This window comes from Gadus macrocephalus, chromosome 7, assembly GCF_031168955.1.
Source record: "Gadus macrocephalus chromosome 7, ASM3116895v1".
Taxonomy (NCBI): domain Eukaryota; kingdom Metazoa; phylum Chordata; class Actinopteri; order Gadiformes; family Gadidae; genus Gadus; species Gadus macrocephalus.
In genome coordinates, this window is record NC_082388.1 from 19,657,182 (window position 1) to 19,684,243 (window position 27,062).

Below are 27,062 nucleotides of genomic sequence, written 5' to 3' on the forward strand. Positions count from 1 at the left end.
CGAGTCAAGTACGGCAGCGCGTGTCTCGAGATCACGGTGGTCACACACACCCCCCTCCCCCCTCCCCTCATCATGGAACATCAGCACCCAGCTCAACACGGCAGAGTAAACATGGGCCCTGGTTCCACCTGTCAAGGACGTGAACGATGTGAAGCTAAACATGCTAGGAATTTCCTGTCGCCGTGACCTCTTCCAGGGGGAGGCCCACGGAGCGTCGCTACGCAGACATGAACACACTTGCATGCTCGTGTGCGTCAGGGGGGAGAGATAAGTGTTTTGTTCGCTAGTGTGTAATATAAAGCACACACACACACACACACACACACACACACATAAAGCCACCGTTTACGCTTAATATTAAAAACATGATATTCCAGACCGTCTGTGAAAAAGCGAGGTTCCAGTCCAACTCAATTAGCAACCGCTGTGACGAGAAGGAACAGCGCTACAGAGGAAGCTAACGCTACGGGGGAGGGCTAATGCTAAAATGAAAGGAAAACGAAATTGGACGGTGTGATTTAAGTGACGGGTTAAGAATAAATCCAATTAAATTGTTTCATACGACTAATATCATGTCATTATGTCGTCACGCAGGGCGGGGGGGTACACCAATGTCAGGGGGCTCATACGTCTCACCGTAGGCAACCTTGTCAACTGTATTTCATTCTTCTAGCTGAACTGCTGCATAGCTTCGCCGGGTCACAAGGAAAACATTGCCGGCGAAGGGTCCCTTTCCCTCGTAGGCCTGGCTTGGTGGAGGGACGAGCACGTGAAGGGTAGGACGACGGCGTAGCGCGGAGTAGAAGCGAATCTGGCGCTGCCCATGCCGGCTCTATGACTGGACGTCTCTGTCAAGATTACAACTGCCAAACTGTCTCCGGTTGCTAGGGGCTAAACACTCCGCCCGAGGCGACACATCTAGGCCAGTCGTAGGTCACATTCAAACCCTGGCCAGCTGAGAGAGAGAGAGAGAGAGAGAGAGAGAGAGAGAGAGAGAGAGAGAGAGAGAGAGAAATTGAAAGAGACAGCGAGAGAGAGAGAGACATTCGGAAAGGGAGAGACAGAAAGTGAGAGAGATGGGCAGCAAGAGAGCGAGAGAGAGACCGCAAGAGAGAGAGAGAGAGGGACATTCAGCAAGGGAGCGAGACAGCGAGTGAGAGAGATAGGCAGCAAGAGAGAGAGAGAGAGCGAGAGAGAGAGACAGCAAGAGAGAGAGAGAGAGCGAGAGAGAGAGACAGCAAGAGAGAGAGACAGCAAGAGAGAGATAACCTGCAACCCAAAGCATAATTATACCAGCCAGCTACAGTTCAATAACTCCATCAGGCTGCTCGCCAGATACCCCGTTTCCCTGGCAACGCCTTGATTCACAGATCTGAGGGGAGGAGTAAGGGCAGACGTACTAGGGGAGGGGACAGGCCGAAGGTTGTAAAAGGGAAGACACGCCCATCCGGGTCACCATAGACCACCAATGGACGCAGTGCACGTGCACACACACGTGCCCATGTGACGCAGCGGCTTGGCCAGTGAAAACCTTCTCTTTTATCAATGCTTTGCGCCTTGGTCATCCTTTACCTCATCATCATCATCATCATCATCATCATCATCACCATCATCATCATCATCATCATCATCATCATCATCACCATAACCATCACCATCATGCGAGTAGCAAATTAGTAGCACATTTCGACAGCAGGTCGACAAACCTGCAATAAAACATGGAGGAAGGACTCTGGGCGACTGGGCTGTCCTTTTGACTCACTGTTTGCCCCGAAGCAATCCTCTGCAGATCCTTAATGGAGTCTAACCCTCATCTGTGTCACCCTGAGAATAATAACAGGCAAACTTTTCCCTGGTGCTCGGAGAATATTACATTAAAAGTGGGGCTACAATTTATACCCTTGATTAGATAAAAAAGAAAAAAAAGACAATTGCATTTGCTTTCGGGTAGGGGCGACATTGGGTGTCTATTGTGAAAGTGGGGCTTGGCGTCTGTGTGTGTGTGTGTGTGTGTGTGTGTGTGTGTGTGTGTGTGTGTGTGTGTGTGTGTGTGTGTGTGTGTCTGTTTGTGTGTGTGTGTAAGTGTGTCTGAGTGTGGCAGAGAGAAATACGCACTTGTGTGCAATGTCATCTACACATGATGTGTGTGTGTGTGTGTGCGTGTGTGTGTGTGTGTGTGTGTGTGTGTGTGTGTGTGTGTGTGTGTGTCTATGTGTGTTTAGGTGACTGTCTAGCCTCCTGCCGCAGTGTCTGGAAACACAGACGCCCCGATCACCTACCCGCCCTCCTCCCCGCAGAACCCCCTCGCCGCGCCGGGCTCCCCTGTCAGCTGCATACCTGCCCCCCCCCCCCCCCCCCCCCCACCGAGATAACACACACACACCCATCAGCTAGCACTGAGCGGTACCCCCACCACAACGCGAGCTGACCATCAACGCCACACACACATATGAGCTAATAAACACACATAAACACACACTATGGCACAAACACACGTGCCTGCAACCACACATATAAATCCAGGCACTATCCCGCATTAACACATGCAGATGCAGACACTTGGACACAAACACACACACACACACAAACGCACTGGAACGTGGAAAAACGCACGCACAATGCACACACTTACGCACGCTAACACACAAACACCTGGCAGAAGTCTTTGAATTCAGCAGGATTTACATGTCAGCTCCAGCCAAATTGTAGTGTGGCGTGTAAATGTGAATCTGTCCACCATTACTTTTATCTCACGGCGACGTGACAGCCCGGCATTTGATACATGAGCACGCATCCAAACAATGGGGAGCGATCCATCCGGACGGCACGCACGTACGCACACACCCCCCCCCCACACACACATACGCCAAGGACGACAGACACATCCACACACACAGACACACACGCAGGTATGCCGCTGCACTGGCTTTTAATCTAGAATCAAAGCCGGGGCCGTGGCTTTATCTGGGCTCATTCAGAGCTTCAATCACATCTATTCTACGAAGGAATTAGCCGAGACTAACACAAGAAGGCCCACACACACACACACACACACACACACACACACACACACGTTGAGGAGAGCTGCGTAAAGGAGCACTTAGTTGAATTAAATATTGTGGCTCATTTGGCTGCGTTCTGCTGAGCCACTGTTGATGCCCCATGGCCACACTCCTCCACGCAAACCTGTGATGTTGTGACCCACCGCCTACTGCTGTAATTGGGAACGGTGCGAGACACGGCTACATTCAAATTTTACGGCGTGTGTTGTTTAAAACGTGCCGAAGTAATTTTCTCTGTAAGCAAAGCATGGTGGTAGCTCAATTAGCCGTGAGCAAATTGAAACCGGGAAGGCGGCACGTAATGTTTATTTGAATAAACTATTACATACTAAATTACACCTTGTTTAGAATATCACTTTGGTCACTTGTTTGAATAGCATGTCCTGGAATCAAACGAAACAATTAACCAAACAGATTAAGGCTGGCTGTCTACAGAGATAAATAAAGCGACATGAGACATGGCCCTGCCTCTGTCCTCTGCTTTGCCTTTAATTACAAACCACTCATCAACCAGCAACTATTATTAGATCCTTCAATGCACTATTACAAATTCAAATATGACATGAGTATATATTCAATCAAAAGATAATTACATTTTGGTTTCGGTATATAATTATAATTATTTTATTAAGCCAACTTTTTGCAATTTATGTATGGGATTTCCTGTGATTCAGTTGAACAGTCACAAGATGGATTCCTTGTCACCACTGCAATGCAAAAACATTATTTGGGTAATTTAATGCAGCCTAATGTGTGAGCTCACACACCTAAAAGGTCAAAATGGGAATCTTTCAAATGGGTATCTGCATTGCAATATGAATTTAATAGTAACCCACACCTTCAACAGCTTGGATTGATTATAACAATTATTTGCAAAAGACTGCGTTAAAGCGTAACTACCCATCCTCAAATATCGCCATTCCTTGGTAATGTTTATGATCAGGTTCTGTAACACACTGCATATCCCATCACATTTAGCTACTACAAACCTAAAAAAAATAGATTCCAACACACACACAACCACACACAGACCAAAACACACACACACACACACAAACACACACACACATGCACACAAACCAACCCACCCACACACAGGACCCCCCCCCCACACACACACACACACACAGCAAAAGGTTTGACTTTGAGGAAAGTTGGTATTCTCTGTGTGAGTGGGGAGCCGTGTAGCCCTAAGCCCTGTTTTTATTCCAGGTTATTTATTTATTTTAGGAGGAGGTTTATTGGATGGCGGGCAGATTGGATGGAGCGGGCTGCTTTGTTACTGTTAGGGGAGCAGTGAGGATCTCATCAGCGGTGGGCGCGCCGGCTGCCAGGCTACGCTGCGTGTCAGACAGAGGCTAATAAAACTGTCTGGCTGTTTTGTGGGCTTCCTCTTGCTTACGCTCTACGCTCTCGCTCTCCATCTCGTTGTCTCACTCCTTCCTCTTCCTCCCCCCCCCCCCCCCCCCCTCATTTCTTTCACTCTCTGCAACTCTACCTTTCTTTCTCTCCCCACTCCTCTCAGTGTCCCCTTCTTTATTTATTTCTCTCCCTCTCTTCTCATATTTCTCTTTTTCCTCCCTCTTTCCCTCTCTTCCATTCATTCCACTCGTTCTTCTCTCTCTCTCTTCCTCTACCTCGTCTTGCTGCACTGTGTCTGACTGCTCAGCACTTGTCGCACCATGCCCAGCTATTTGGTATTCATGGGGCACAGTGCTCCTTCAGCTGTTGCTGGGGGTGGTGGTCTTTGTGTGTGTGTGTGTGTGTGTGTCTGTGTGTGTGTGTGTAAGGTTTGAGGGTGGGGTGGGGGGTGGTCTGTGGCACAGGCTCACACTGATTAGTTGGCATCGGCATTGTTCACCACAGAGGCAACGTAATTAGGGAGAGAAAGAGCGAGAAAGGGAGAGAGACAGGGGAGGGATGGGAGTGTGGGGAGGGGGGACATTGGAGAGGAAAATCAATTGTTTTGAACTGCATCTCTAATATGGGTAATTTGGCAGAAATTAGGTTTTCAGAAAGCCACGCTGCCTTGGGAACGTAAAAGTTTAAAAAGCAGGTCAAGCCGCGATGGCTGCAAATTAAGTCACACCTTTCACACAACACACACACACACACACACACACACACACACACACACACACACACACACACACACACACACACACACACACACACACACACACACACACACACACACACACACACACACACACACACTTCCACGGTGAGCAGGATTTCTTTAGCAGCCTTTGTCACAGACAGATTCGTGTGAGACTAATTCATTGTCGTTTCCTCTTTTTTTGTTGTTCGACGTGCAGCCTGGCTGAATCACATTATCTATTTGTGTCACTTGGAGTTGAAAATTGCAAGCCCAAATTTGGGAGCTTGTTGTTGTGACACTATGACAATATATACGGTCGCTACAATCTGTGATATTTTTCAATGGTGCCCAAATTATGGGCTGTGACACTTCAATAATTAACATATTGCTTTAATGTTTCGGCTTCTAAGTTTGGACTACTGATATTTGCAGTACAGAAACACACAAACATATAACATATTTATCACTATATTTTTGATATACTGTATTTCAATTATTTACATTGCCTCTTTTGATATGTTGTACTGCTGGATTTTATTTATTTATTACTGACAGCATCACATCTAGATTTACGAAATAAATTGTAGTGAGTTGAAAAATATTTGCACACTCTCAAATGAGAGTGTGATAATAAAGTCTGCTTTATCAACGTCTACCCAGGGAGACAATTTCTATCGTATCGTTACATAATCAACGTTACACGGATGACGGCCACGGTTTTGCTATCATGACATTCCGGTATTCCTGCACGCACATGTGTGTGTGTGTGTGTGTGTGTGTGTGTGTGTGTGTGTGTGTGTGTGTGTGTGGCCGAATGTCTGTCTGTCTGTGATTGGAAACAAAGGGGATGACATAGGTAAGCCGGAGTCATCCAGTGAATGAGTTCACCAGAACCCAGAGTCACCACGCTGCGTAAGACAGCGACAGCAGACACATCCGTCTGGGGCCGGGCGACTGGAGCGAGAGTGATCGAATTTGGACGCACCGATTTGTTAACGGCTAATCAAATATATTGGCGTGCGTCTGTGCTCTGCCGATGTTGACAGAAGTTTAATCAGCACACGGTTAGGGGGAGGTGTGCCCTGAAGCGGTCCTCCTGGTCTCCATGTCGGTAAACAACAGAAAAGAAAAAAAATGGGAGTGATTGCGTGTGTCGCATTGGAATCTTTATTAACAAAGACCTACGCACTGTGTGTGACCGCAGTCTAGTCTGGTATCGGTGCTGCGATGCGAATGCCTAATGGTGTAGCATGATAGTCAACGCTCGAGTTTGACGGCGGCGAATGGCGTTCTCTGTGGTTCTGTCGGGCAGAACCAAAGGCAACGCTTTCATTACAAACATGTCTGTGATTCGACTTTAACTCTTTATCGTTATGGCCGCGGCTCCCCGGGAACACGGAAAGAAAATGGAACAATTCCGCATTCCCCCGTCTTCATTATCCTTAACAATTTTTCCACTTTCCCCTTCCCAAACTGTATAAACCATCTTAAACAGATCTCAAGTCATCATTTAGCAGCAGGTCATCAGGCAGGCGTCGCCGTGACTCCACCCCGCTGGCGGTGTCGGTTGAAGGTCGATTGTGCCCTCCGCCCGCGTCCCAAGAGCCTAACCCGTGATATTTTACCAAGAGAGCTCACAAGTTAGGGTCTCAGGGAGCAGGTGAAGCACCAATGGCGTTCCACTGGGATGCAGGAGGCCAATGACAGGCACCGGCAGTGGCCCGCCCCTCTCTCTCTTCTTCTTGGGCATGTCCTCAAGTCTACCTCATCACACTCTGTCTAAGATGTGCACATGCATGCACACACAGACACGCACGCACAAACACATACACACACACAGATGCACACACAGATGCCCCTCCATCCCTGCTGAAGGCAGTGCCAGGCTAAAATTACCAAATCAATTCATTCATGAAAAAATAAAAAATGTAAAACATCTGCCCCCTGACAGAACAAAGAAAGGCGGTGCTCGTCCAGGTTGTCTGCAGATTGACTAATATCTTCCTTCAAGCTGCTTCAGCGTCCTGTATGCACAAAAGAGACAAGACAGACAGACAAGCGAGACGGACAGAGACAGACAGACAAGAGACAGGTAGACGGAGACTGAAAGATGGACAGACCGACACAAACAATTGCGGCATTTACGGTACAAACCGACACTTAATGAACAGAAAAGGGACACAGACAGCGTTGGCTAGGACAGCGGCGGCGGCCGACGACAGACTGAGAGACAAAGAGGCAGACAGAGAGTGAGACCTGAATCAGCCCATGGTGCAGCCCCGGTCGGTGGTATCGGCAGCCAGAGAGGAGCAGAAGCAGACAGGGGATCCGACGCTGCCTGCTCTCTGCTAACTAGCCTTTGTGCCGGCAAAGGACCTCACACCCCACCCCCCCCCCCCCCCCCCCCCCCAGCCCCCAGCCCCCCGCCGCCGCCGCCGGCACCCCCACACGCCTCCAACACCACCACCACCACCACCTCCCCCCCTGCACCTCCACCATCGCCATCTCCCCATCAGCCCCGCAGCCACGCATGCTCTCTTTGTGCTCAGAGCGTTGGCTGATCATCAGTCTAGATTACTCTTTCCCTTTTCCTCCTTTTCACTCCCCCCCCTGTCTCCCTCTCAGGTCTGCCCGAGCCCCCCCCCCCCACCCCCCCGTTGGCGGGACCCTCTGTCTCTGTCCGTGCCGTTGCCAGGGACGGCCCGGCGGAGAGCCAGACACCCCGCCACCGGCCCCCGGGTCGGGCCGGGCCGCCCCGGGTCCACTGGCTCTGGGTGCGGATGCCGACACAAAAAATCGCTCCGGCGCGAATTTTTATCAATCATTGAAAGTCATCAACGTCGGAATCGGTCAGCAGGGCGGAAGGCGAGGAGACGGAGGAAGAGTATGATAATTAAAGAAAAATCCACATTAAAAAGTGTGGATCTGAATCTTTTCCTTTTTTAAAGGAAGAGCAGCGGCAGGAAAAGCGCAGGACTGGTCTCCAGCAAACGGTTTGCACAAAGCTTTCTCCAGAACTGGTGGTGGCTCCCCCCTTTCTCCCCCGCTCACTCTCTCTCTCTCTCTCTTTTTTTTTTTTTACTGTCCAGACTGAACCCGCCAACCCCAACCCCCCCCCCCCCCCCCCCCCCCCTCCCCGACTCCAACCAGACAGACAGACAGACACACCACCAGAACCTGTCATGTAGCCACCAAACTGGGGCCCGGCCCCAACAATAAGTTGTCACTGTCACAGACATCCGGCGTCTGTCATACATGGACGAGCGTCACGTACAGCCACACAAACACACGCCTGGGCTCCCAACACGCGTCGGAATCCGAGAGGAACACCCAACTCACATGGGGGGGGGGGGGCGCACGCAAAACTGCCCCGTCACACGACTGCAAACTCTGTGACATTGTAAAAAATACTCCCATGTCACCTCAGTCCATCAGGTACCCCGGCCTACCCAACCCTGCTGCCCCCCCCCTCTCTAAATAAACAAAACCACCCCTATATACTAACCAGTCTGCCCCCCCACCTTAACACGCACAACTCCTCCCCCTCAGACAACAAAAATGACATATACATTTCTGCCTTGCTTCCTCCCTCTCTCTCTATGCCGCTCACACTCTCTCTCTCTCTCTCTCTCTCTCTCTCTCTCTGGGGAATGCCTGGCAAAGTGGAGGCTTCCGGAAAAAAACGCTCCCCCGTGGAGTCCTGCGTGACGCGCACGCGGCGCGGCGCGGCGCGGCGCGGTGCGGCGCGGCGCGCCTCTAGTCTGCACCGACCGACGTCTCTTTGTCATCCATCTTTGTGCCGACGAGGACGCGGAAGGAGGAGATAGAGGCGATGGTGGCCGCGGGAAAAAATGAAGGAAGGAAGAAGGAAAGAAAACAACACTCTGAAGAGCGAAGGCGAGAGACAGAATAAACGCGCCGCGCCGGGGCTGGGAGAAGCAGCCAGACGGCGCAGGTTAGTGAGGTGGGACACCAACCCCCCCCCCCCCCCCCCCACCACCACCACACACACGCGAGCCCTCCCCCCCAACCGCATCACTCCCTCCCTCCCCCCTCGGCTCCAGACGTGGAGACACTAGCCGCGTCGCCGCACGGCCATCTATTACCTCCTCCCCCCTAGCCAGACACACACACACACACACCGTACACACACTCACACACACGGATGCACATACGCGTATAACCAGAATGAAATTGGAAGAGATGATGCAAGAAAAGCCTTTTCACCATCACCACCGCTGGCACCCTGCAGACACACACAAACAAAGTCCCTCGCACACACACACACACACACACACACACACACACACACACACACACACACACACACACACACACACACACACACACACACACACACACACACACACACACACACACACACACACACACACAGACACGCGCCATGACCTCTACCCTAACCAACCACCCCCCTCCCACCTGCCCCCTGTCCCGCCGTCCCAAAAGCTGCCGCCTCTCCAGCCTCAGCTGTCTCTCCCCCACCCCCGCCAACCCAACCCCAACAGCAGCGTTTAGGGTGGAGGCGCCTGGATGCTCCATCTCACCAGGTCTCTCCACCTGTCTGGCTGGCTGTCTGGTACTCCCGGCTCGCCCCAATGTGAGATACTGCAGCAGAAGTCTGCAGCGAAAGACCCTCGTGCTCCCTCTCTCTCTCTCTCTCTCTCTTCGCCTCTACCTACCTATCTCTCTCCTTTTCTTCCTCTCACACCCTCCATCCAGCGCCTGCCGGCACACACGTTCCTCCCAGCGCTGATCAATTCCTTCTCCCTCTCGCTCTCTCTCTCTCTCTCTCCCCCCCCTCCCTCTCTCTCTGTGTTTTTTTTTCCATCGGCGCTCAGACACGCTGCAGCTAACTGGTTGGCTGCCGAGGAAGATGCGCTCTAGCGCTTCGCCGCCGTCGCGCAACAGCACAACACAACATGAATCCGACGCGTACCCATAGCCACACACACACACACACACACACACACACACACACACACACACACACACACACACACACACACAGATAGACAGACACACAGAGACAGTCACATACACACAGACAGACAGACATGCGCACAAAGAGAGTCCTGTGCGACTGTAGACAGACATAGTCTCTGACACAATATTGGAGGCAGGAAACAAACACAGTCATCTGAGACAACACACAAACAGGGCACAGCCTGAACAGACAGAAAACACTGCTGGCAGCCAATGGCACAGATGACAAACAGGAAGACAGGCGACAACAAACAAACAGCCAAACAAATGACGCACTCTCTGATACTTCAACAATGCCGCCGAGCGGGAAAAAAACAAACAAAAAGAAGGATTGAATGAATAATGTATAATAATAAATAGAGAAATTAAGAAATCGGAAATCGGGCCACCTCCGTGGACACAAACGGCACATGTGCCGATTTATTAATTTATTCCGACAGGATGTGCCAGCAGACTGCGACGCAGGGCCACGTCAAGCATGAGCACAAACAGTTACTGTCAAAACATTTTGACCATGCTACACAACGGGGTGCTGGGCGACAGACAGCGCCGTCACATTCGGACGCCTCCCTTCCGAGACAATAAACACACAGACGAAACAATTTTCAGGTCCGCAGGGCATTGTTTCATTTAAATTTTCGTTTGGGGGGAGATCAAATAACGTACTTCGCAAAATGTTCTATATTCATATGCAAACGTACACACATATAGAAGCTGAAGATGGATAGGTCCTTTGTAGCACTGCAACGAGTTTAGTATAACATGGGCAAATTAAATTGAATTCAATGCAAGTGGGAATGAGTGTTGTTGTACCTTTTTAGGTACAACAATGTATGGGTCTGTGTGTGTGTGTGTGTGTGTGTCTGTGTGTGTGTGTGTGTGTGTGTGTATGTGTATGTGTATGTGTGTGTGTGTGTTTGTGTGTGTGTGTGTACGGAGAGGGGGGAGGGTTATCAGGGCTGAGTGGGGTGTTTATAATGCATCTCTAATCAGGGGAAAGCTTTGACCGATCTCCTACTATAGGACTAACCAAAAAATCGTCGTCCATCGCTGGCCATTGTGTTAAATGTCATATAACGTCATTTCCTCGTCTGCTATCCGACTATCCGGCTTTTTTCGCAGCCTTGTATATTTGTCGCACTCTAACGCTTGATAGATGTTTGCTGTACGTCCTGTCTGGGGAGGAGAGCGAGAGGACGGAGCGCTCGTGGCGAAGCGTTGGGTTTCCGTGCCCTCGTGTTTGTTTGCTTCTCCTTATGAGACGGCTTGGTCTAATCTGTGCGCCTAATCGCCCCCCCCCCCCCCCCCAACACCCAGCGATAGATTAGGGTTGTGACCCCGTCTGACAGCGGAGGGGGGCAGGGAGAGAGCGCTGCAAATGTTATCATTGATTGATTATGCCCTTTTAATTCAAATGGAAAAAACAGCAGGTTTGGGGGAGCTCTGTCGCAGTGCAGGGGAAAAAAGGGAAGAAAGAGGGGATGAATTTGCTCCATGTCATTTCGCCCTATGCTTCCTCGAGGTCCGCGGTCAACGGGAGGGACGAGGAAGTGAGGACATGGCGACGGCTGCGGCATCGACGGCAGAACAACAGAAGCGTTTTCGTTGTCGAGGTGAGAACGAATGCTCCGGCCAATGTCAATACCGTGACCAGGTTGAAGTCTAGTGGGGGAGGGTAAGTCTCTGGCCTGATGATGGCGGTGGCGACCGCAGGGGCTTTGGGGGTGTGCTATTTTCTGCGCGTGTGTGTGTGTGTGTGTGAGAGTGTGTTGGGGAGTGATCAATCAGCTCTATTACAGCCATGTCACTGCAGCGTCTGGAGCTGCCGCCTCTCCCCCGCCCTTCGCCTCGGTACGCACCCACGCACGCACGCACACACACACACACACACACACACACACACACACACACACACACACACACACACACACACACACACACACACACACACACACACACAACACCTAGAGACAGAGACACGCACACACACACACACAAATATATTGCTCCCATCTCCTAATCGCTCACTTCGTCGGTCTAGACTAAAAATAGGTTGCTCGCGAGTGTAATTAAGCCACGTAATGCAATGACATCCATTTTTATGTGACAAACTGCATTAACAGATAACAACAGTCTACACCGTAACCACACTCCGTCTTTGTTTTGCGTCGGTAAGACACGGATGACGCCGAGTTATTTCCCCCATCCCACAGCAAAGACAATGCAGCCCAATGGCAGCACAGACCACTACCCAAGTACATTGTATTCTACACTAAACGAAAAAAAAATATTTGGTTTAATATAAACCAAAATGTGAACCGGAAGGATTGCAGTTGATTCAAGTCGAATGGCACATGGGTGCTGCCATTTGACATGACGCAATGACTTGTTTTATTGGGTGGGTTTTTTTTACACAAAGAGCCCGAAATAGCTCGGTGGTCTGATCCATATCTGTGGCACAGACGATGGGCCTCATGCAACAGACAGGTAGTCAAACAATGGCCACGTCGCAGACAGCGTGGAAAACGCAGGATGGAGAATGGAGGACTGGAGCAAGAAGGCAGAGCTATAGAAAAAGAGTGGAAAGTGTGTGAGTGAAGGAGGGGGCTGGCGGAGGGAGGGGGAGGGGGAGGGGGAGGGGGTGGGGGGGTAGAGAATATGCGATGCACAGCGCCTCTCCGGCAAGCCAGCCCACCAGCCAGCCAGCGGGACATTAATGACGATCATGTCTTGTCACACTGGCTGTCGGGCCAGTCAGCAGTTCTTGCCCTTGTCCCTGCCCTTCTCCAATCAATGGCATTGATCTGTCCCAGGGGTCAAGGGGCAAGAGCGTATCAATAGGGGGAGAGTGGCTGATGCAGCAGGCGGAGAGGGGCTGGGTCCAGACAGATCGATGACATCCCCCCGTCTGCCATTGGTGTGTTATGATTATTCATTTGCCATTATCTCGGCCGCATTAAGAGGAATCGCTCCCTCCTAGCAGCTGGGACATTCAACGACACTTGCCTTCGTGGATGAGTCTGATATTTGTGAAAATGATAGAAATAGCCACTGGCCTAGAAACAAATGTTTTCCGGTTCTTTATCCAGTTTGCTTCTTCCGGGTGTGTGTGTGTGTGTGTGTGTGTGTGTGTGTGTGTGTGTGTGTGTGTGTGTGTGTGTGTGTGTGTGTGTGTGTGTGTGTGTGTGTGTGTGTGTGTCATCTCATTGTTAGAAAAGGTGCTTAGACCATTGGCTGCCTCTCCAGCTCATGTGTGTCTATGCTGCAGCGTACGCCTCTTAAAATCTTAAGAGATCAGGGGTTGCCATGGCTGCCTGTGTTTGTGTGTTGTTTGTGTGTCTATAGGTTACACGTTTGCAAGAAGCTCTAAACAACCAAAGAAAAAGGCAAAACAAAGCAATCATCATCAACAACGCGGCACTACCTTATAACGAATGACACGTGTCTGCCTTGGAGTCTAATAAAAGTGCTCTAACGTTGTATATTTGAATAAAAACATCTTTCAAATACACTAAGGCTGTGGGACGGCGAGCTCAAGGAGCAACAACAAGAAACGATTGTTTAGGGTGTTCAGGAAAAAACCGGAGGCCCTATCCGCCTGCTATCTAATCCCATAATTTATTTGTTCAGCCATCCCATAAATGACAACCCAGCTGGAACCAATGACTTTTAGCGCTGCTGCCGGGGCAGCTGAGCGGATGAGTGCTGAGCCAGCACAACGCTCCATGGCGACAACACATCTGGAAGAACCATTGGAGTTGGTTGGTGAAGAAAGACAAGCAGAAAGCCTTCTTCTTTTTCATAATTAATCAAAGCTTGTTGCTGCCCTACTCCCATGGCTATGTTCAAATGCTGGGGAAATGGAGGCTGTACTATATGAGTAGTCACGTGAAATAATTAATGATGAAGCTAACAGTATTTTCGCTGTGTGTGTGTGTGTGTGTGTGTGTGTGTGTGTGTGAGTAGAAACTCAGGTGTTTGCTACCTTGATTTCAGTTGGTTGAGAAGAGCAGGCATTATCTGTACAAGTGACTACAGAAGTGATGAAAGTTGATGAATGGATTACAGTTCCCATGGATATACCCTTCTCCTAATGCACTTTAAGAATGAGCACAGAATCTATGACACACTCAGGGTGTGGGCATATCACCACAATGAAAGCTGAACTACACAATTTCCTGTGGGCTCATTTGGAAGCAGCTCAAGGTGCTTTCTAATAAATAGCTGAATTACAGGTCAGGTTGTCAACCTGACCTGAGCTGTAACTGAAAACATTCGGCAACAGAAACAAAATAGCATGGAGAAATGGTTAACTGTTGCCAGTCCTTGTGGCCTTGTCAATTTTGGCAAATGATTAGCAAAAAAAAACAAGTGTGACTGAATCCACATGCACCCCTGATGGTATTTGACTTGGCATTCCATCGCTCAGAGTATGCGATCATTCACATGCCAACATCATCATTAAAACTGCGATTTAACCTCTATCGACTAAATCAACCCTGCATGTTCGCATATTGTGTTAGCCAGATTCTTCCAACATGAATTTGAGAAAAAAATCCACATCTCAGTGCGGCTCAATTACCATGAAGCCACTCCAGCTAGCCTTGCCTGATGTCTGCCAACTCTATGGAAACATTGTGGAAAGGGGTGAACAGTTATTAGCATATTGAGCGGCAAAGGGAAATACGATCAGGAGTGGTCACTGCAAATGCATTTTGACTTGCATATCAATGCCAGATGTGGCTGCAGTCCATCTCAGACACATCTTCAAATATCTGCATGGAGGTGCCATTTCTGAATAGGGTTTACCAAGTTTCGTGCTAAGCAGGTCCTTCAGCTATATGCATATCGTCATTCTGTCTGCGGTATGGGTTTTTCACAATTCATGTCTTATATAGGTCATAACTTGGCTATTGCTGTAAGTCTGATAAATTGCAAAATAGAAATATGACATCTATAAATGAACAACAACCAAGATATACAAAGATTACAGTACACATTTTCTAAAAAGGACTGCCCAACAAACAATGGATAAGTGTGTATTAAAAACATTGTAAATGTAAAAGTGAATTGTTGCCAAAAAGCTAAGAGAATACATTAATGGTCCCTAAACGTGAGTCTACTTAGAAATGACCTTCCCTCCTGCTGAAGAGGATAAATAACTGCAACAGAATATATAGTGATGCTTCTCCAGCACTTTCAAATCAAGCTTGTAAGAGGTGTAACAAACTGGCAAATCTAGAGATGAGCCACTGGTCCATGTTCCTTAGTGAACTGGAGTCATTTTACAAGCTGTGGGGTGGAGTCGTGTAGAGATGAAGCCAGAAGCAATGAGCCAATTGGACAAATCTACAGTAAACAGAGGCTGTAGTGTCAGAGGGCCAAGCTCAACCTGAAACCTGATCTTGCCTCATAAATGCTCTCTGTGTGTAACACCATCCAATATGTCACAAGGCCCACTACACAAAGCATAAACATTCTTTATTTTTCATGTCGAAAAAGGTACCGTTTCAGTGGTCGAAAGTAAGGCTGTTCAGTTGCAGAGACATTGAAGCCGTCACTGGATTCGAAACAGACCTCTAAATCTCAGAGAAAAGTTTCCGATATAAAGTGCAAATGCGCATGTTGTAAAAGGGCAATATTTGTACACTCAGGAAGTGTATGAAACGGAGCAGCTGAAATGTATTATGACTCTGTCTATTTCACTCTGTATACTTTATATACACGCATCTGGGTGTCATAAAGTTTGCCAGTAGTTCACATCTCACAAGCCATTTAAATGATGGCATGACCCCCCCGTTGAACAAACTTCTGGTAAGATGGAGTACCATGGCGTAAGTAGCCTGAGGCTCGGTTTGAGGGGTAAAGCCACTATACTGTGAAATTGGTTCTACCACTCAGCTCTGCCTTATTGAGAGATATGCCCTTTAAAAGGAAGGAGCAATATTTATCACCGCTCTAACATTAAGGTTAAAATGTTCTGCATCCAAATGACTAAGCAGGTCTTTAATGGCATTCTGTTGGACCATCAACCGACAAAATTAACCCAAAATACTGGTGTTTATCCAAATAAACCACTGCTTCAAGATCAGCAACACATAATGTGAATTAACAAACTGTACGGGAGGGATAACATTGCAGTGGAGACAAGGTCACCAACCTGATCAATACTGTGTAAACTTTTATTTTATAAAAGGAAACCATGTCTAAAATATATCAAACAGAGGCTCAATGAATTGTTTCGGCCGCAAAGGTCAGCAAAGGTCAACTACGAAGCATGAACCCCAAGTTGGCAAGAGCAAGAAAAAAGAAATCTGCTATGGAGCAACAGCATCGATAATGAGCAGTGAACGACCATTATATTAATAAAAATAAGCTGTTAGCTCAAAACCTAAGTCAAGTCTTTGATGTCGTACGTGTACTCCAAGGAAAGCTAGAAGGTTGTACAGTCAACTCCCACGGTGTAATTCTAAACCATACAACCTACTACCTCAACCCGGATGCACACATTTTCACAAGTTTCCCATCTCTATGACATAACAAACCTCATGTTACCCAGTCAAGGTTCCACATACTTGTACCTTAGGGTTTGGTTTGGGAGGATGAAATTAAATAATTCAAGAATAATTCAATATTATTATAAGTTGTGTATTTGTTTTTTATTGATGTTTGCATACTAAAATTACTATGCATCACAATCTTATTATTAGATGGAGGAAGGCAATTATTATTAACTGGACCAAATAATGAGACCAAAAAAAGGGCTTTTTGCCCACCAGGTTCCAGCATTAAAGCGAATGAGCCAGGTCCTCTGTGAAAACCCAGAAACGTAATAAGACTTTAAACATCAGGTCAAGAAAGTTAGCCAGTTAATTTTCCCGCAACTCTGAACCTTTTCCAAAACAATCCCATTTTAACCATTAACCTCGTCCATACCCTCATCTCCTCACTGCTGGACTATCGTAATCTCTCTCAGTACCTACCTAGTCCACCGTGCAGCAGCCAGGGATAACACAGGTTATAATAGATGACATCACAGGTGCGCAAATCCTGGATTCCCCCCAATGGCTCCCTGTTAGCTGTAGGAATAATTTGCATGACTTTTAAAACACTTTGTCTGCATGGAGCTCCAGGTGACATAACAGATCTGCTGAGGCAGTATAATGCAGTGCATAGTCATAGACCGCCAGGCAGGGCCTTCCTTGATCTTCCAGAGTCTGGTTGTTAAACCAAGGGTGACTAGGCTTCTGCCCTCAGGGGGCGCTTGACTCCTTGCTCCATGAAAAGCTACTTCTGCCATCTCATTTCCTGTGTTTAGTCTTTTAATGATTTACGTAGAAAATGAATTGTATGCGTTACAATCATGCCAGGGTACCAGGTCAAGCATTTTGCCCTTTGTTTTTTAAGATGTTATCAAAATGCAACTATAAAATGCCTTCCTTCCTCATCCATGAATATGTATTTTCAACATTATCAAATTACATTGCAAAAACAGCAGTTTGACGAAGTTCACACCAGGATGACAGAGACCTGCAGAAGCGAACTTGTGCTGTCATATTTGCCACAAGATCGGATCTACGGGTTTGTGTCAAATGGTTAAATAGCAAATGGTATCAAAATAATGAAAGCAAAAATATCAAGGCAAAACATCACTGTCCCAGCTTATGTGACCTGACAACTGTGTTAATACTTGTAATTGCCCCTGGGATGATTTCACTGCAAGAGAAGCCAAGTAGGAAGAAACGGCACTTGACTCCTGAAGGACCCTTGCCTGGTTCACTACTTACAATCACTGTCTGGGCTGTGTATCCGCTCCACAGCATTCAAATAAACCAGGACAATAACAAGGAAGCCACAGAATTAAATTGACCCTTCATCTCGCTCGTTACAGCCTAGTGACGGTTTGTAGTATTTAGAGGATACATAAGGCAAATCTGCCCCATTCATCCAACCACCGAGAAAGAAAGACAAGTTTTCTCTTTACTTACCGGTTTCAGAATCTGTCTCGCCTCAGTGGTTCTTGATGGGTCCAGGGCAGCTCAAGTTTTCACTCTTCTCCCTCTGAAAACAGAAAAGAAACAAAAGCCATAATTAACTAAATGAAAAGGGACATTGCTGGATGCGGTTGAGGCCTATTATGCTACAGAATATGAATTATCTTTTAATTAGAAATTATACAATTGACAAATTATTAGCACTGTGCTTAGTGAAGTACTATTGAGATTATGCATTAAAGCATATTCACGTTAGTTGGAAGCAAGAGCCGGTAATTGTGTCTGCACAGTGTCTGAGCAACAAAGAGACAAAGTAAAACAAGAAATGTGCTCTGCCTCGCTTTTTTTCTCACCGGGTCCCGGAAATAAAATTAGATCCACGGTCCTTATCATAATGTAGAACTAACTCTTGTGGATTGTTATCCTAAAGAGGCTCCCAGAAATCCCATTTCTCGGTCCTCTCCGCGGCCATGAGCGCCGCGTTTGTGGGGAGAGGTTTAAGCAACTCAGCCAAGACCGCGGGCAGCAGAGAGCCATGGCAAGGAGCTGCATAAATCAGACCGGCTGAGAGGGATGCCAGTGTAATCAAGCAGACCACGGTCAGCTACTATTAACCGTGCCAATGCCAGAGTCCTAAACACCCGAATATTCCAACCACCGCAGTGCGACAAAGACAGGTATGCAACCGCGGAGAGTGGGAACAAATGCCATTTCCAGACTTTCACTATCTCTTGTCTTTTCCTCATCTAATTTCCTCTCAGGTAAATTTTTTTCAATCTGACCATTGTTTTTCCACTACCGCTCATACCATTCTTTACTAAATGTTAGGAAATGTCCGTTCTTAAAGTGCAGGAAAACATTCAAGCCGAAAAGCTGCACGGCATTTTCTAAATTAGCTGGCTGACAAGACGGCTCCATCCGCCATTTTCTCGGTAACCGAACGAGAACGGGCGGAGAGAGGAACTTGATAGAAGCCTTTTTTTTGTTGGCATCGGTTTCCAAGTTTTCTTTTTCACCTCTTCTCTTTGCCTTTCTCTTGCTTGGCACAATAACGAAACCTTGGCTTGAAACATCACATGATTTCCTACCAAAAGCCACAGCATTCCCAGCAATTATTCTCCTGACATTGTGAAGACATCTTTTGTCCAAACCCCCCCCCCCCCCCCCCCACACACACTTCCCCCAACCAAAAAATTGGCACCTTCCAAGTGGGGTAGGTAGGGAGAAGGGGTGGTGTTAGGAGTCATGGCATCCTTCACCTGGCAGCCTGCCCATCACCCCGAGGTGGGGCAAAGGAGAGGATAATGCGATGTGGAGCAGGAATTCTCCAAGACTTCCAAAATCAACTCTATGGGCATGCTGGTTGCCTCAGATTTCATCATGTAATCCAATCGCTTGTTTTGTTTTACATAGCGAATGAGGAGGGTTAGGGAAATGACATTCAGACCTTTTTCTGCTTAGATTTGGCAGTCCATTAGGGTTGGTTGCTGACATTTGAGTGACCACAAAGATTGCATTCTCATGATTCTGAAACAGGGATTTATCAGATACCTCCCAGTAAGGAGTCTGGGCAAAAGGTAATAAAATGTTGCCAAATTACACAATAAAAGGGATTATGATTTACAGCCAAATCGGCTTGACTGACAACAGTGACATTAGTCACTGGTGATGTGTTTCATGAATCAAAGTCCCCACCCACCCCAGGTAACATCAAGATTGGCAATCTAACAGAAACAACCAATTTTATTAAATCCTTAGAGGATGTCACACTATTTCATTCGCAATCTCCCAAGCTTGTTTTATAAAAACAATCAATGTGGGAGCTGAGTCGGTCAAACATTCAGACCGAATAATTTATAAAGGATAATGAACTTAATATTACAAATTACAAGAACAAAATAAGCAGAAGAAACTAAATGAAAGAATAATGTTTCATGCATGGTTGGTCTTCATTATGTGTGGTGCTTAGGGGTGCTAACTGCTGTGGTGTCTTGGCCCGTGGAAGGGAAGAGGAATCCTAAACAAAGGAGCCATGCTGGGGCCTCCAAGGCTCACCTGCTCTAGACTCCATTAAACAGACTTAGCTGAAACTGTTCCAAAACATTCTGCCACTGAGGGGGTCATTTCATATCCTGAAAGGCAGGGGGCCAGGGTCAAAGTTCAAATGAGATCGGGGTTGGGGATGAGATAGTAGCTGTGGAAGGGGGGAGGGCCTTCCCCTGGGATGGAATATACCACTGCAAATCAGACGGGTGGAGTCAAGCTGTCAAACAGGCAATATTAAATATTGTATGGTTTCTGTGTGGGAGTGGGAGAGAAACGAACACATCCACTTAAGAACGAGATCCATAGACCATATGTCTGGGGATGGAAGGAAACAGACCACAAAATATGAATGTAATAAAATATTGTGACAGATCATCATATCGAAAACAGTGAATGCACATGGTTATTATGTGTAACCTAAGAAGAATTTATTTAATTTATATTTTTTATGTATCTATTTTGTCTTTTTCAAATGGAGTAAAGGTCAAGGCAGCTTGAAAATGTAGCAAGAGGGGTGAAATGGCACACAGGTGGTTTAACGATTTAAAAGGCTAACGTTGTGATTTGATGATCTACTCAATAACCTATTCCTTTATAAACAGATCTACAATGTATGTCATTGCTCAACAGAAACTAAAAAACAACACTTACAAAGTATACATTATTGCGTTTAAAGTTTTACGATTTTTCTGAGGATGAACTCGATACATTTGCTGAAGAGAGATATACCAAGAATAAATGCAACAGCTGAATACTGGAATTCATACAGGCTTTCCTGATAAGGCTTTTCCTCCATAAGTAATATTTAAAATGAGTTAATCTAAATGCTAAAACTGAGAGTTTGTGTAAAAAAAAGTCCATTGGTGTTTGTGGGGTTTCCACGTGGGAGATCACATGTAAAATCCTCAGTTTGGTCATGTCAGATCTCTTAATGATCAAGTATTAAACTTATAGAAATAGAAATGATGTTATTTAGAAAGTCTTTTGGAGTGTGTCGTTGCTTTAAATTCTAACAAAGCTTTGCTGCGCAGCCAGCCGGGACAATGACTTTGTCTGACCCACCTGTTTGTTGATCCTACTGCCTAGCACCAGACTAAACACTACGATCTTCCTCATGGCTTATTGGCTGTTACTGACTATGCTAGAGCCAATCAGATGAAAGGGAGGGATGGATGGCAGGCAGGAATCAGGGAATTGGGCTTCTGGAGCAGTTACAGCAAAAGCTGAGGCAGACACAAACAAAAGAAGCAAAATATTTGGAATGATTTATAACCAGGAAGCTGGCTAAGTGCAGACAAATGGTTATGTTGGTTCCGTCTTGACCATAAAGCCTGAATTTTCAAATGCATGAATTTAAAAGAATATAGATATTTTAAATGGAGCAGGGCAATTACACTTCATTATGTTTCCTGATGTATGTTCAGTTTTTTGCAGCAGGAGCTAATGTTGAAGCATAACTGTAACCAAGTAAAAGGGCACCGGTTTCTGAATGGCACAGAATTGATTACGCTGCCTCCGATAGGACTGCTATCCGACCAGGCTTTTACCATCTCTAAATGGATCAATACTTAATGAATTCCAAACGGTTGAGTTTCAAAACATAAATGTATCCTACAAATGAGTGCATAAAGCAACCCCTATGGATCGATAAATATGACATTACATAAAGCCTGGGAAATGCATCTTCTTAATTGACCTGTGCATTTCAAATTAATAAAAAAGACAATTAAAATGGATTGCGTTGTGCAGCACCTTGGTCCTGAGATGTTAAAGAGCACAGCATCGTCGGCATGGTCGGCTCGCCTCGGGACCTAATGTGGGGCTTTCATTCCCACCAGCTCCAATCATGCAGCTCGGCATGGAATGCATGGGATCGAAATGAGTAAAAGGCTAATTTGGGTTTCCTCGTATCATAATATATGCAAATAGTAGTTAACTTTTTGCTTATACAGCAAGGCTATGCAATTGTTCAACTAATGTAATTAAGATTGACATGCACTTCATAGCATTTAGGAGTCATAATGTAAAAAACATGATCAAATAATTGTTAAAGAATATATGATAATGCGAAAAGATGGTATTTCAACAATTATTTTCGTTGCAATAGATTTATAAACCAATAAACTCAGATTTTTAAACAGTTTGCAGGATAAGTGCAGAACTTGAGTGGCCCTATTTGCTGTCCTAGAACTTTTTCCTGGGAACATTGACCAACAACTGTTAATGTGTCACGCATCGAGTGAGATGATTTAAACGTGAAAATTAAGAAATATAATTCATATAAAATGGTTTTACCTCTGAGTAAATAGGTATAGGATGTCAATAACAACCTAGTAGGAAATTCAGGCTTATTTATTGAGATTGTTTTGGAATAAGCACATTCCCATGTTTCGGAAGGAAAAGACATTGTTTAATTTATTGTTGAAACATAAATAAATAACTAAAAAGCATTACTTCTTTATCTTTTTACTTTACATTTGTTGGTGTGCAATGCCAAAGCACTGCAAAACGTTTGTGTATGTTGAATCTTAACCTGAGAGCTGAGAACACAAGTTTGGTCTAACTTACATCTAGGCTAGTTGTATACCATTATATTGTTTTGTTTTTTCGTTTTTTGTTGAGTATGTACGATAAATTTGAATTCAATAAATATAATGTTGGTTTCTTTCCGTCATTTCCTTCAAAAGGTTAGCTACAGGGGTGTCATTTTCAATGAAGCAATGAATAATCTATCCAACAAATCGTTGTCGCATGCCATCTCCAGAGGAGAAGACTATAATCGAGTGAATTAAGGATTCCATCTCATTGGAGAGGCAGAAAGAGCAGTTCTCATAATGATACCTTTTCACAGCCTGTCTCTACTATTTCTGTTTCCAAAATAATTCCCTGCAGAAGCTTTCATTATCCAACCAATTGACTGACAAAGGAAAATACCCCACTAGAAATAAAACAAATTAGTGTCTATGGAAAGAATAATTGCTGATTCAAGACTTTAATTAGGCTCTTGAAAAAACAATCATGCACAATTAAGAGGCAGAAGTCAATAAAGTAAAACTCAGAAAATAAAGGGACATGAATTCATATTTCATGATTTGCAAAGGATTCACTGAGCATAGCTATACTTTAACATTACAAAGCTTAAATGTGAATAGCGTCCAGGGCTATTGAAGCAGCCAATGAGACGAGTTGATTTGCAGGTAAATCAGATGGGCGAATAGGCAATACATCACTTTCAAAACATCCATTAAGCCATAATGACTGGGGACACCCAGAGACTTGAGGCAGAGCTCAATGAATACTTAAAAGAGGGCTCCTTCATTGACCGTTTTTTTGCAAACAGCCAAACTTTCTAAAACATATGAATGTATCTCAGATATAAGACAAATGATGTAAGATAAATGATATGTACTATGTCTCGCTGCAGATCATCAAGAAATGTCAAACGAAAACACAAGGTACCCCTTAGAAACTAGACATTCATCGACCTCCCGAGAATATGTTAACCATTATGGATCCCTCGGAAACTCTAGACAAATATCGTCTGCATATTCAATGGTTTGCACTTTAATTAATCTCTGTCAAAGCTCTGGAAACATTTTCAACGAGCTATGCCTGAGTGAGAATCAAAGCCAATCAGTGTCAATGCTAAGCTGTACAGCTCAACCCGACGTTGGGCTTGGTTTGTTTGGCCCAGACGAAACATGCTATGATCATATGATCTGTGAAACAGCTGAGAACAACACCCTGATCCATCTACGGGAGATTCCAATCAGGCCTCGGTCCAAGGTTCACGTCCATCCAGTCAATTAATGTAACTGCTTGTCTTGATTTACCATCTCCTTGCTAAACTTGTGCCATGTGCCCTGCTGTCAAAGTCCCTGATGATGGCTTGAGGAAACAAGCATGTGGGTGTATTTTGACAAGCATCTTGGAAAGGCGGACTGGGAAGGAGATCCCAGAGCGAGAGACATGTGGCTCCGTCCTCACCACCCTGGAGGCCCAGACCTTTTAGACCACATATTGCAGTGAGCCATAAATTCAGGCAGGGGCAAACCAGGACAGAGGAGGGGTTTCTAAATGCAGTCCTGGTGCTGTCGCCGGAGAGACCCCCACCCACTGCCAACCAACCATCTACCCCACCCCACACTGGGCTACATGCTCCGCGTTCCCTTTGTCCGCGGTTAACCCGTTAAATCCCGCGGAAGATCCTATTCAGAGTGGAGTCACACTCCCCGGGGGGGTTGTTTTGTGTGGAATAATGATCTTAAAGGGTTCCGCGGCGTCGCCACCCATTCCACCCCTTAACTCCCACACAGATGCGTTTGTTTCCTGCAGTGTCTGTTGCTTCCATTATTGTCAGCCCCCTTGCCTTAAATTGTCGCAAACACCTTCAAACGACACGTTCCTCTGAAAGAGGTCTTCTCGTGGGCTCAATCCATGCAAAACATGGTGGTTGAGTGAGCTAGTTGGTTGGACGTATACTAGCCCCTGTTGGTTGTATTTTTTATCCGTAAAAGACAAGGTTTTTTTTAGGTCAATATAATTCTCGATTCACATTAGTGTCATGACATGAAAGGGCTTGCTTGTTTCTTTCTGTGTTTGCACACAGAGCGCAGCAGTGAATTTATTTGCAGTGTCGCGGCGTACACAAGTTAGAGACGGAGAACACGTTGCCGGGTACACAAAGAGAAAGTGTAATTATACTGCAGTGATGGCCTCCGTGATTAATGATGTGGGCCTCTGAATCCAAACCAATGGGCCAATGGCAAATTACAGCCATAAAAATAAACCATGATCTGAACAGGTCAGTGAGGCTGGAGCACAAAATGTCTTTGAGTGAATATTTATATAGTTGTATGAACAAATGCAAAACAGGGCATGTTACCTAATTAACATTCATCAGACGATGAACTAAGAATCCTTCAACAATGGGGGATGAAGGTTTAAATGAATGCATGCTCATACATTTTAAATTTTGTCTGTGGTTGGATATTCAGTAACGCTGTGATTTTCTGTTTACACTCAAAAAGTTGTACAGTAAAGTAGCATAGTACTAAGGAATCAGCTGGTTTGAGCTGTTAGGGCCTAGCAATGTTTTAAAATTTGGGGTATGAAAATGATCGCCATTTTCTCAAGTGTAATGAATATACACTATATGACCTCATCTTTTGGTACAGGACTGTCGGCAGTTTGGGCCAAATCTAAACGATCCATTGTGTTGATGGACCAATGACTTAGGGGGGTTTCCTTATAATTCATTTTCCAAAAGGTAAGAGAGGACATTAAAATGAAACGGCTACTGGGTATCCCTAAGGAAGTATCATATTACAAGCCATAAACTACAAGTACAGTGTTGTAGGCATTGCAAAACCACATTTGATTAACACCTTGCCCCCTGTCCAAATAACACTCTCACACACACACACACACACACACACACACACACACCCTTCTCAGATTGAGAGCACTTGACTCGAACCCAAAGTGAACTCTAATGCACTCTAGTTCTATGTGAGATAATGCCCTTTTAAAGCCAAAAGCTGGTATTTGAGTGTGTGTGTCATTCTCAAGTAATATGAATCTGATCTTTCGGTTCCAACTAAGACCTTTCAGAAAGACCTGTTACAGATATTGTGATGTTGAGGACTATTATTATATATTTTATATATTATACTATATAATAAGGTAATACATTATATTTTCAGTGTGTCAAGTTTAAATCAAGTCAAGTTTAATCATTTTCTGCTTAGGAAAATCATAATGCTGCTGCTATCAAAAAGGGTTTAAATTTGGAAGCTGGCTTTACCTATTTTCTATCTAATATCATGATTGTTTTGATATGCAATAACCACAAAATCCAATGCTAATTTGGTAAAAAAAAAAATAACATCTTCAATTAAGTTCTCAACATCCGTTTTCTACATCAAACTTCAAGAAATGATATCTCTTTATGTTGGCTTTAAAGCTACATCTTTTAAAGCTGTCAAACAGCTGCAAAGATAAAATCCTTAAAGCGTTTTTGCACATTTCAAATTGATAATAATCTATCAAAAGTACAGGCTGTGGTTTTGAAAATCGTAAATTCAAACAGTGTTTGCCTCTTGACATCAATCAGAAGCAGGCCTGAAAAATGATCTCATTCTTTTTTTTTTTTTTTTTCACAAAACAATGTATGAAAAGAGCCCACATGGTCATCTGCATGTGCAACAGATAATCAAACACAGAGTAAGAGATGGTCGAACATGCTGTCTGACTTCCCTCCAATCCAACCATCAACTGTTTTCAATTAGGATTAACCAAGACACACGCTAAAACAGAATGAACCCAGCAACCCGGCTGCCTTCAAAATGCGCACGCACACACGCAGACACACACACACACACACACACACACACACACACACACACACACACACACACACACACACACACACACACACACACACACACACACACACTGACAGAGAGGTTTTGTGTTATTTGAAAGAAAGAAATAATACAAATACAAATGACAAAACACTTCCAATGGACTCCCGAATCTCTCTGTACTCTAATGCTAAACTAGCTTCCTAGCAAAGCATTGTACACAATTCTTTGCATGACTTTTTTTTTTCTCCTCCTCTATTTCTCATTTCTTTCATTGCTATTTAATCCAGTCACAGCTCCCTAAGCAGGTGAAGTCCAGGGAAGACTTTCCCACGGTCTGGGAGCAAATCCGTCGGCCCCTAGCCTCTCCTCGGGGCCCAACCATCTGTCCCTTCTGTTTGGAGTGCGCTACGAGGGTGAGGCGTCAGCTGCATGACCAAATTCAACGTTCCAACACACCGACACCTCCCACTCTCCCCACGCCTTGGTC

The 27,062-nt window shown here is 45.7% G+C and overlaps 2 long non-coding RNA genes across 2 annotated transcripts in view; one reads left to right on the forward strand and one right to left on the reverse strand.

Moving 5' to 3' along the window:
• The window catches only part of LOC132461806 (uncharacterized), a 44,920-nt gene that overhangs the window by 1,428 nt on the left and 16,430 nt on the right, over window positions 1–27,062 (reverse strand). The window contains exon 2 of the long non-coding RNA XR_009526681.1: window positions 18,156–18,228. This is a non-coding gene — a long non-coding RNA (uncharacterized LOC132461806). The remainder of the gene's footprint in view (window positions 1–18,155; window positions 18,229–27,062) is intronic.
• Window positions 1,997–2,588, forward strand: LOC132461807 (uncharacterized). Its single transcript, XR_009526682.1, has 2 exons — window positions 1,997–2,184; window positions 2,223–2,588. It is a non-coding gene; the product is annotated as an uncharacterized LOC132461807 (long non-coding RNA).